Here is a 12,643-nt window from a genome sequence, read left to right as displayed (position 1 = left end):
TATGCCCATCGCACCTGTCGAAATGTGGACACCATAACGACAGCGACCCGAATCGACGGTGCCAGCCCCTGGCATCGGAAGGCGATCGCGAGGTAATGGGAGGCTGTGGACTACTGCTATGTTCCTGCGGAAATTCACAACCAGACCACCGTGCCCTGCAAGTGATGACGATATCTGCACTTGTTGCAATTTGCATCTTTTACAACAAAATGACATCCCTGTAACATATCGAGTACTTCACCACAGATTAACGCACGTGAACTTTCGTGTCTGGGGTGATGCCTCATTACGTTGTGCACAGGTTCTGGCGCAGGATTCGCGGAATTAAGAAAGCGACCGTTTATGGGGGTTCAACGTCCCAAAGCGACTCAGGCTAAGAGAGACGCCGTAGTGAAGGGCTCCGGGATAATTTCGACCACACGGGGTTATTTAACGTGCACTGACAGCGCACAGCTCACGGGCCTCTAGAATTTCGCCTCCATCGAAATTCCACCCCCGCCGACGGCCAGCAGCCGAGCGCCATAACCACTGAGACACCACGGCGGCTTTATAATACAGATGATCGATGTGCGCAAAACACACACACGCACACACACAGTTGTTAGTGTTGCACCTGTCCTTGAGTTTCTGTCGTGTACGTGGATCGTCTAATGTTTTGCGAACATCGATAATCTGTATTATTATCATGCCCCAACCAGGCTCAACAGAAGAGTTATTGAAGTTGCTGGGTTATTCAGGGTGCGGGGGGTAGTGGTTTATTACTTCGATCGCACCTGTGCGGCTCGCGTGTCTATGCGGCAGCTGGCGCGACCAGGTGTTCTCCCTAACACACACACACACACACACACACACACACACACACACACACACACACACACACACACACACACACACACACACACACACACACACACACACACACACACACACACACACACACACACACACACACACACACACACACACACACACACACACACACACACACACGCACGCACGCACGCACGCACGCGCGCGCGCACGCACGCACGCACGCACACACACACACACACACACACACACACACACACACACACACACACACACACACACACACACACACACACACACACACACACACACACACACACACACACACACACACACACACACCGAGTGCGCTCTCATCTGACCTGGCTCGTAAAACTAAACGGAAAAGACCCGAATTTTCTAACAAGTAGATTGGTTTACTTCAAGTTGCAAAAGTTTCCCGCAACAAAATCGTTCTATTATATCAGCGGCATTCTCGCATTTTTACTCGGACCGAACTGAATTCTTTATCCATGTTCGAACGCATACAAAGGCGAAAAGAAAAAAAAAACTTTCCATAGAAAGCTTCAACAGATTCACCCCTTCTACCATTTCCTTTCCAGTCACATCAAATGATCTCGAATTAGTTCCACGGGAAGATAGGTTCGGTGTCACGAAACAGCGAGGCGCGCCACACAGCAGATTTTTTTCTTTGAGAACGACAATTTAGCTCAAGCCAGCCAAACAAATACCGAGCCCACAGGGTGGAACAAATTATTTCTGCATACGAGTATACCCGCTACCTTCTCATCGCATTCATTATGCATGGGATAACATCCTTCAAAGAATGATGCAGTTTGTTAATCCTGGGTAAAAGGTTAAAAATGCGCGGTGCTGGGATCGAAGTTAGCTTTTAATGAAAGAGCGAACAAAACGGTAACCCTGCAAAACGTTATTATTAGCTCTGCCCAAAGGCGAAACTGGGAGGTCCGCTCACCGCTGGCTTGTAGGAAAGCTGATTGTTGGCTTGGCAGGTAGCGGCTTCACTGCGGTCCGCTCATCTTGGGATGGCGGTCACGTTGCTTCGGTGGTCCCGAGGTCTGCCTCTCTTCCCGGCATCCGGCGCACATCTTGGTGATTGTGATTTTTGGGGGAAGTGGATCGTAGTCGGCCTCCCACTCGTCGGGAGGCACTGCTTGCGTTGTCTCTGCTTCATCCGCCGTGCTACTGGGGCCCTCTTCCTTTCTCGGGGTCCTCTTCGCCCAACGGTCCTTCCACATTCGTGGGTCCTGCAGCCGGCCAAGGACTCACGCCGAATTCCCAGAAAGCCGTGGGGAAGGCCGATAGTCTCGTTGGGGATGTCTAGAGAGGATCACGTGTCCTTCGAAGGGCAGCAGTTAATTTTCACTCCGGATCTTATAGAGGAAAATGAGGATGATGATGATGGTTACAGTATGCTTTACGTCTTGCAGATTCGCTGTTTCACAATCACTTTGCGCGAGGCCACTCTTTATTAACGATTAATAAAAACAGAAAGAAAGATACAAGCAAAAGAAATTTCTTATTTACATTTTTCTGATTCGTCGAGACTGACGAGACCACCACTTAGTCCCGCCAACACAGCTAGTTTTAAACCCTATCGCCCCGCCTTGGGTGGGACAATAACCAATGTGGTAAATTCACAAACAATCACCCAATAAATCTTCGAGGAAAAGAAAACACAACCAATCAAGGATCGGGGAAAGATGATAAGTAATCTCGACCAACACTGCATGTACAAGTCTGTACACTCTCCACTACCGTGATTCCAGAGTATTCCCGTTTCTATGGCGGGGAGCTTGGCGAACGCTCTCGCTTTCCCACTGATACGACTTGTTCCGACCTCTGGTGAACCCAGTTTCGCGGAAAGGCCATCTCCGAGGCCCATCTATTTCGATGCTGTCACTCACAAACTGTCTTCATGCAGGGCGCCGCCCGAGACACCCTACGGATGAGCGGCCGAGCCGCAGACATGGGACAAAAGTGGCGCGATGCCACCCCGATATATGATCCTCCGGCGCCTACCTCGCCGAGGCGCGACACGGCGTCTACGCTCCCGGAGGAATCGCGGCCAAGGTTGAGCCTTCCCGTATTTTTCGAATCCTGCGCTTTCCTGCTCCCTCGATCCCGCTTGGCAGCGACTGTGACTCGCCCCGTTTCTCTCCAGGGAAAAGAAGTCAGCGGGCATTTTGGTTTTCCTTTTCGAACACAGGCGCGGCTACACGTATACCGCTGAAACTTTCATTGCAACGCTTAGCAACGCCACGCTTTACTGCAGCCAGCGTCTTGCCTTTTCTGCTGGCAGCCGGTCTGGAGCTAGCCGCCGACCACCTTCGCCAGTTCGAGCCGCTTTGCTGCCTCTAGCATCTGCTGCTGGTAGGACCGATAGCCGGCGCGCACCCACGCACACACTAACGGCGCTCGTCTGCCACCGCTGGGCAGGCGACGCAAGCGCGCAACAGACAGCCGGAATGGCTGTATGAGCATCGAGCATAACACACAGCCTCTCGGCACGTAGCGTCCGCCGCATTCCACACCGGCTCCTTCGCAGACATATCGAGGTCTACATTTCTGAAGATAGGCGTAATGCCGATATGCCATTCCCCGAATATCCCCGCAGAAAACCCCGTCTGCACCTCCATCTCACTGCAGATCGCCGTGGAAGTCGTTGAGCTGATCGTCAAAGTCGTTCCCCTTTGACACGTTGGCGGTCGAGCTGATCGATCGAACTGCGACGTCAGAGCACCGCCAACTGCAAGAGCTCGCTTTGTTTTTTTTTAAGAAGTGGGACATCGCAAACCTTTTTACTTGCTGCGGCTCCTCAAGTCACTCCTCTGTGACAAAGCCGGCACTTCTTACCAGCACTTTCCCCCGCTTGCCTTTTCGCTTTGCATGGGGCGCGTTCCCGCCCACGAATTATCCTTGTACACGCTCGCTGAGCTTGACGACTCTGTCATAGGTATCTGTCCCACGCGTTTTCTCGGCGAACACTCTCGGCCACGTATACGTTTCCGATCGGCGCTGCAGAGTCTTCGAGACAAGTTCCGTGCTGCGATGGCTACCTTGCTGGAGCAGCGCGTCTATCGACCCTCAGCCTTCACCTCGCTGACGCGCTACTTTAACACCCAATGACTCCGGTGAGCAAGGGCAGGACAGGGCCTTCCCCGGGAATGCAGCGGAGAGCGCTGTCTCCGTCGGCATCAGTCGCTATAGGTCCTCATTTTAGACAATTAGGTTCTGAGATCTCAGGTTTTTGCTTCCTTGTAGACACTCGGGCACAAGTGAGCGTATTTTAACGCAGCCTAGCTTTCTAACATATCGTCGGTCAGGCTCTCCAATAAAGCTGCTCTCCTCCGTTCCAAGAAACAAACAAACAAACAAACAAACAAACAAACAAACAGAAAACACCAGAGGAGGCATACGGAGAGCATGCTCACACCCTAAGTTAGTGCTTCTGGCGTTTATTTCGTTGTTGACGTTACCCACCCTATCCTAGAGGCTGATTTTCTTTCTCACTAAAACTGCTGCTTAACCCGCAGCGGTGGCTGAGTGGTTACGGCGCTTGGCTGCCGGCCCGAAAGACGCGGGCTCGATCCCGGCAGCGGGGGTGGAATTTCGATAGAGGCGAAATTCTAGAGGCTTGTGTACTGTGAGATGTCAGTGCATGTTAAAGAACCCCAGGTGGTCGAAAATCCTGAATCCCTCCACAACGACGTCTCTCATAGCCTGAGTCGCTTTGGGACGTTAAACCTTTTAAACTAAACTAAAACTGCTTGTTGATGTGCGAAGCAAGCGCAACGTCGAAGCCGCGACGCAACTTGCGCCCTGCAAGGACTGCCGGTACGCGAATCGCTTGTGGCCACACACGTCATTTTCAGCACACCAGAGTACATGACGATCTCCTTGAGGAGTGCCTTCCCTGCTGCGAACATCAACCTTCATGCTGACATCAAGTATGATGTCGCGCATGACATGATCCCTACCGGCCCACCCACACACGCTGGGCCCTATCGCCTTGTTCCATACCGGGGAGGAAGACATTTAATCTCTAGAATTCCAACATATCTCACATCTCTAAGAGAGTAAACGAAATATTAGATATTGATGCAGGATATAAAACCCCCATATGAGCGTGCGCTAGAGAAGTCATTTGCTCCCATTTGGGCTTATTTTTCAAACAGTGCACTTCTGCCACGAGCTCCTCGCAACGGCCATGAAGCATTTCAAGCCCAATCGAAGGTCGGCAATTCCACGTTGGGACCGACCGCAATCCATTGACTTTCGCTATCAAGCACATTCTCGCCACACGAAATTCATCGCCATCCGTACATGACAGAATTCAGACACATGGAAGGTCTCGATAATGGTCCATCTGACGCACTCTCCTCTGTCGCAACGGCTGAATCGACTTTGCTGCCCTTGCCGCAGCGCAGCACCAGAATGCTCTGACCGCAGATCTTCGCAAGGCTCCCGGTACACTGTTTATTCGAGAAGTGCTCATTCCCGTCCTGCATTCCCGGCCTTTATCCTTGGCGACACATAAACAGGCAATCAATGTCTTTTGATCCCCTCTACGTTTCGTTGCCTCGTCTTAGACGCTGTCCACAATCTTTCCCTTCCCGGAATTCGCGCCACGCAACACTTCCTGCCGCAGTGTTTTATGTTGAATCAAAAGGGATGTCCGCGTATTTATCCGTGGCTGCCTGGCTTACGATGAAGCAGTTTAAAACCTAGTGACGCTTCTTTCCACCATCATCAGAATGCTTGTACAAGGTTCCCATCGATATTTTAGGCCCACTGCCATCATCTGACACTGTAATGAGCTGCACTCTACCTCGTTGACCAGAAGCATTCTCTGTGCCTAACGCTGCCAGCGAAACCATCGCTATAACCTTCGTATATCAGGTACGGTGTCCAGATGTGGAGTTACCTTAGTTGTCGCCACACAGCGCGGTCCACAGTTCGATTCCTTGATCTTTAAAAACATTTGGCCCTGCTCGGAAATTCAAGAATTTGCGCTACAGCTTACCATCCTTTCGTCAACGGAAATTATGAGTGGACAGTTTCATCGCTCACTCAAGGTCTCGCCTAAACTATATGGGCTAGAAGACCTTCTAGTCTCTATAATTAAACTCGATACCATTCGTTGGACAACGTCTTTATTGTTGGTTCTCCTGAGTCTCCGCACTGCACTTAACCAATATCTACGCTGCACTCCAACGAAGCTGGTCTATGGATCATCGCTGTTACTTTCCGGAGAAATTCTTCGACTCTGTTGTCCCCATGCTCCGACTCGACCACGCTACGTGCCGTCATTTAACAAGCTGCGACTGTAGTACACCAGCAGAGTCACGTTGTATTTATGTCTGTGTAGAAGCGAGCGGCTTCTTTTATTAATGCGAAAGCATTAGATGGCGAACTTTCAAGGTCGTATCCGCAAGAAAGTGTCCGCAGGAAGCGGCGCTATCCGACGTCACGAGCCGACGAGTCACAGGACGGAAATGATTATGGCACGTAATGGATTAGTGCTAATTAGTACAATTAGATAATGCTCAGACTAATTAGTATGATTATTGATGTCATCATGTGTTTATGACGTCATACCAGGTCATGTGACAGCGATGTAATGTGCCATCAAACCTAGTCACGTGACAACGATGTAATTTCTCGTCCTACCAGGTTCCCATCCACCCACTTTCACCTCCATTTTGAGATCCACATGGATCGCACATTACTACACATGCCTGCATGACGCATTACAAAGAGTGCCCACAACCCGGTCCACATTATTGACATTCGGATTGTCTAGCTGATAAGCGTGCGCCAGTTGTCATGTATAACATGCTGTAACGATCATTGTTGGAATTCAGGTAGCAGCATCCCACCGCTGACACCAGTTGTTGGTATTCAGGTAGCGTGACCGGGCCGGAGAAGAGATGAGGACGATCGGAGGAAGAAAACTTGCAAAAGTTTATACAAGGACTATTTACATAATGTACAAGTACGGGCAACTGAGAGTGCTTCACAGTAAAGAGAGCTTCTTAGCAGTCGGGAGTCTGGTATCTCTCAAGAAGGGGGCTCTCTTCTGGTACCAAACCAGCAGCTCCTTAAATACACTTCATATTCCCCAGATCCCTAGCTTGGGAATACAGTTCGAAGAATGATGTTCAATCACACGATGGCACTGATGGTACTACCCGTGGCAGGGCGGTCCTGATGTTTTCTAGCAGCTCGGTCGAGGGAAAAGGAACAGGACCCGGTCACGTTGTCGTCCACGCGGCCTCCAGGTGGGCGCGCACGTGTGTCCGGACCGTGCCCATGTTAACCCTGAAGGCGCCTGCATGACACAGGAATGCAGGCTGTACCCAGCAGGGGTTGAAAGATCTTGTACTGGTGACCGGAATGCGGAAGCTCTGTCGAAGGTGCGGCACTTGGGCAATTGTTCAATCCCAGCGTGACCGAAGGGGACCACACTGATACCGCACTTCGTCGTCTGAGGACCGGAACGAATACGCTTATGGTCGTCGCTGCTTCCGGCATTCCTGTTCGAACACGTGGGACGCTATTGTTGTCGCTGCTTCCGGCATTCCTGCAGCCACGTCTCCCCCAGAGGGCTCACCGACCCTCGCGGTGGTCTTCAGGGAATGCTGCCCATGCCCAACTTCGCCGAACTCCATAGCAGGAAGGAAGCGCGAGCACAACAGCACCCCCGCCGCCAGATATTGCGCCCGAAAGATGAACTGCTCGCACGTAGCTCGCACGTAGCTCGGCTGACTGGTCGTGCCAGGAGCCAGATACTCTCTGGGAGTCTTCTGATGACCCTCAGTGCCGAAGCTCGGCATCGCTTCCCCTCGTCAGATGGCCGTTTTGGGAAATTCTCTGCAATGGTAGCCAAAAGGGATCATAGACGCCAAACCACACCTGACAAAAGCAAGTGCCTTCAGAACCCACTCATCCCGCCAGACCAAAACTCAGGGCTAACTGCACTTAGCAAAACAAAATTTCAACTAAAACTTGAAGAAATCAAATGTTTAGTGTCTCCCGCTGAGTAGTTTAGACAGGGCACCTGTCCAAGGCGTGTGCTCCCGCTCGAGGCGCACTTGGATAAGAAAAAAAATCGCTAAATGAAATCAAGTTGGTGCTTAGAGGGCACGCGGTACGGGAATAGGTGACTGGATTTGGCCGACGTGGCGTTCAATTTTGCCCGCCCCAATACCTCAGAGTCAAGGAACGTTACACCACTCGCTCTTACTTATCCTGGCCGAAATAAGGAAAGTGTACTCCTAGGTATGTTACCTGATTATGAACAACATTACTCCAAAGAAAGTGGGAGATATACGCTCTTCATTAGGAAGAGAATATGAAATAAACCTCCAAAACTAAAATTTTGGGGGACATCCCTTTTTGGTAAAATCTTTGCTAGCTGAAAGGCTCAGCTTAGCCCGTCGGCATTTGTGTGGAGCTTGCCTTTCTTGTAGCGAACCTCGAAGATCTGGTTCTGGAGTGCCAGGCTCCACCTCAGTAGACGACCATTTTTGGGTGACATATTGTGCAGCCAAGTCAAAGGGCAATGGTCCGTTTCTACTTTGAAACGGGACCCGGAGACATTGCATGCCGGTTTCTCTATCGCCCAAACGAGGCATGCGCATTCTTTTTCAGGCGTGCTATACGCCTCTTCCCGCGTGCTGAGCTTGCGGCTCAAGTAAAGGACAGGCCGTGTGTGCCTGCCATCGCTTTCCTAGCAAAGTATAGCGCCTAACCCGCGGTCGCTGGCATCACATTGTATGATAAAGGGTTTCGAGAAATTTGGCGCTGCCAGTATTGGGCGCTCGCTTAGGGCCGTTTTCAGACTCTGAAATGCCTTCTCTTTCTTTTGGTGGCAAGAAAGATTGGCAGGCTCACTTTTTCTCAGAGCGTCGGTCAGGCGGCTGACTAAATCAGAGTAGCTCTTTACATAGTGCTGATAGTAACCTGCTAGGCGAAGAAAAGCCCTGAGTTTCGATTTTGTGGTTGGGCGACGGTACTCCACCACGGCAGCCACTTTAAGTTCTGCAGGTCTGCATTGGCCTCGTCCAACCATGTGCCCAAGATAGTTCACTTCGGCGCACCCCAGCTGGCATTTTCCCGCCCTTACCGTTAAACCAGCCTCAAGCAGTCGGCTCAACACAATACGCAGGTGTTCAATGTGCTCCTCCCAGTTTTGTGAGAAAACGCCCACGTCGTCAAGGCAGGGGAGAGCGAAATCTGCAAGTCTTCGCAGCACTTGGTCCATTAACTTTGAAAAACAGTACGGAGCATTTTTCAAGCCGAAGCTCAACATTATAGGGCGAAACGTGCCCTCGGGGGACACGAATGCTGCGTACCTGCTGGCGCGCTCAGTGAGTGGCAGCTGCCAGTAACCACGAACTAAATCCCGTGTGGATACATATTCTGATTTAGCGACTATTTCAACCCTCTCCTCGATGTTCGGAATGGGTAGGTCTGGTCCACTGTGATTGAATTCAGTCTCCGGTAGTCCACGCAAGGTCTCGGATCCTTGCCTGGAAACTCTACAATTATGATTGGTGACGTATAGTCCTTTTCACAGGGCACTATGACGCAAAGTTCGCACATACGGCGGATCTCCATCTCAATGATTTATTTTTGTCTTGGAGAGACACGGTACGGTTTGCTTCTGATCGACTGTTCGCTGGACAGCTGAATGTCGTGTTCGACGAGGGTTGTTTTTCCTGGCTTGTTTGAAAACACCTCCTCAAAGTCGCGGACGACGTTTTTCATGTCTACTCGTTGACTTTCCATCAAACGTGGCTCTCTGTCGATTGAATTTAGCAGCTCATTCACTGCCTGCTCGTCCTCATGTATGACATAAGGTATGTCTGAGATCTCTTCCTCTGGCATGTTCAGCGCCGTGTTAACTATGGTCTGACGCTGCACATAAGGCTTCATCAAATTACTGTGGATTATCCGATTGTGTTTGTTCTTAAATTTTACCTCATAGTTATTGTTCGAAAGCTTGGAAACCACCTTAGCTGGCCCTTCCCATTGCACCTCAAGCTTGTTCCTTTTTGACGGACGCAGCAACATCACCTGGTCGCCAGGTTGAAAGGTGCGCTTGCGTGCCGATTTGTCGTACAGTTTAGACAGTGACTGCGCTGCTCTGACATTTGCTTCCACGAGGTCTCTGGTTTTCGCAAGTCTTTCCAGTAGCTTCAGGACGTGTTCCACTACACAGGGATCCTCTCCGTAACCCTCCCATGACTCCCTTAGCATGCGCAATGGGGTCCTCAAGTCACGCCCGTAGACTAGTTCAGCGGGGCTAAATCCTGTGCTTTCGTGGGGGACGGATCTCATTGCAAAGAGTACTGCTGGAATGCAGCCTTCCCAATCTCCATTATGCTCAAAACACAGAGACCTAAGTATCTGCTTCAGCACTGAGTGCATACGCTCGACTGGATTTGACTGAGGGTGGTGAATGGAACTGCGGATTATTTTAATCCCACACCGTTCAAAGAACGTTGTAGTCAAGCAGCTTGTGAACACGCTCGCGTTATCGCTTTGTATCTCTACAGCGAACCCCACGCGAGAGAAAATTGACAAAAGGGCGTCTACAACACATGCGGAACTTAGCTCCTTCAAGGGATTGGCCACGGGAAATTTGGTTGCCACGCACAGTGAGGTCAGAATGTAGCGACAGCCAGAGTTGAACGCTGGCAGTGGGCCGACAGTATCTATTACAAGACGCCGAAAGGGCTCTGTAATTATAGGAACTAGAGTCATGGGTGCTTTCCATTTATCCGTCGACTTGCCGACCCGCTGGCAGGTGTCGCAAGATCTAACAAGCTGTTCCACATCTTTCCAGCAGCGAGGCCAGTAGTATTCGAGGGCTAATCTAGCTTTTGTTTTCTTTATGGCCAGGTGGCTCGCCCATGCATTTTCGTGTGCGAGCTCTAGAAGCTGCCGCCGGTACTTCTCAGGCACTAGGAGTTGCTCATATGCGCGTCCCTTTGAGTCGCAGTATTTCTGGCAGTGAAGGCCTGATTTCTCATGAAAGCTGATGTTCTTTCTGGCGACTCCCTCGCTCACCTTATTAATTAGAGCTCTTAACGATGGGTCGCTTTTCTGCTCTGCAATAAGTGCTTTCCTATCAACCTTAGTCAACACCTCCCAACAAGTGTAAGCAGGTGTTAATGTCGAACCCTTCGCGTTGGTTCCTGTTGCCCCATTCTCTACGGCATCGGCAGTTCGTTAGATTTCATGAGCTACCGCTTGTTCGGGAACACCTTCATGGTCATGCTCATGCGGTTTAGACGGGTCAGTTTTCCTGCAAGGATACCCCGGCTGGTCGAGAGAATGGTTCGGTGCCTGCTCATTTATCGGAGCGTAGTCGAGTTTCTTTGCGAGCTCTCGCGCTCGAGAACGTGTTAGCGCCATGCAAGCCAAGCGCGAGGCGAGAGACCGTTATCTTTCAGCAGCTGTTCGGATTTGTTCGAAAACAGGTAGGGCAAGTGTGTAGGCAAGTTTGCGCTAACTGCCGCTGCTGTGTCTAGTCTGCCAAAAGTCCCCTCTAGGGTCACCTTCGCTATAGGCAAGCATGCACTCTGTTCTTCGGCGACCTGCTTAATCCAGGCGCATTCGCCGGTGTAGTTCATGGAGGAAACACAGGACGCGTGAGCAACATGCATGGTAGCCGCTGAATCCCGCAGTGCTCTGAATTTCTTGCCATTTATCACCATGTCCCGCATGTATGGCTCCAGCAATTTAAGGTTTTCCTCCGAATCTCGCATGCACGCGAACGCCATCAGTTCAATGAGGTGTGACCCTCTATGTTGGAATTATAGCAGACAATGGGCTTTCCCGCTTCAAACGTGCGAGCTCCAGGTGCCTGCTGTTTCGACGAATCGGCAGATTTGGGTGACTCCATCTTGTTTTCGCTACCTCCTCCTTTTGATCCCGCTTTCTCTGTTCGGTGATCCCTTCGTGCTGGTGGCACCATTTGGTCGGGGATTCCCTTTAAATAGGTTTCTCCTTTTCCTAACCTGTTATCGTATCCTGCCTTGCTTTGGAGGTTTCGGCGAACGCAATACTCGTCTGCGTGCTTTGCCGCTTTGTCTAGGTCTCTATCTGTTAGCCTATCTTGCAGCCATATCCTCAGATCTTCTGGAATCGCGCTTTAGTACTGCTCTAGTGCGATGCACTCCAGTACCTTGTCATGACTTCCGTGCACCTAAGCGGTGTTAAGCCACTCGTTTAAGTTGACTTTAAGCCGGTATGCGAAGTCAGTATGTGACTCTCCGCCTTTCTTTGGCTTCCTGAACCGCTGCCTAAAGGCTTCAGCAGAAATCCGGTACTTTCTAAGCAGTGCGCTCTTTGCCTTCTCGTAGTCATCACACTCTTCACGTGAGAGGCGAGCCACCACTTCGGCCGCCTCGCAGGGAAGGAGAGGAAGTAACTTGTCCGACCAAGCGCTCTTGTCGATGGGCACCTTCCCGCATGCACGTTCGAAATTTACCAAAAAGAGTGCAATATCGCCTCCCACGCGATATGGTGAGACGAGATCCTGCAATCTCTGCCTCCCTTACTCCTCTACCGAAGCTACAGGGCTTAGACGCGCCATATTCCCTCCGTTCGACGCGATTTCGAGCTCCTTCATTTTTCGAGCATGTTCACGGAACTCCCGTCTCTCTTGAGCCAATGGAAGCTCTTCTTTTTCTTTCTGCTCGCACAACTCCCGTCTCTCTTGAGCCAATCGAAGCTCTTCTTTTTTTTCTTGCTTCCAACAATGGTTTCCAAAGCCTTGTCGACCTCCTCAGTAGTC

Source organism: Amblyomma americanum, chromosome 1, assembly GCF_052857255.1.
Source record: "Amblyomma americanum isolate KBUSLIRL-KWMA chromosome 1, ASM5285725v1, whole genome shotgun sequence".
Classification (NCBI taxonomy): domain Eukaryota; kingdom Metazoa; phylum Arthropoda; class Arachnida; order Ixodida; family Ixodidae; genus Amblyomma; species Amblyomma americanum.
This window is presented reverse-complemented; position numbering follows the sequence as displayed.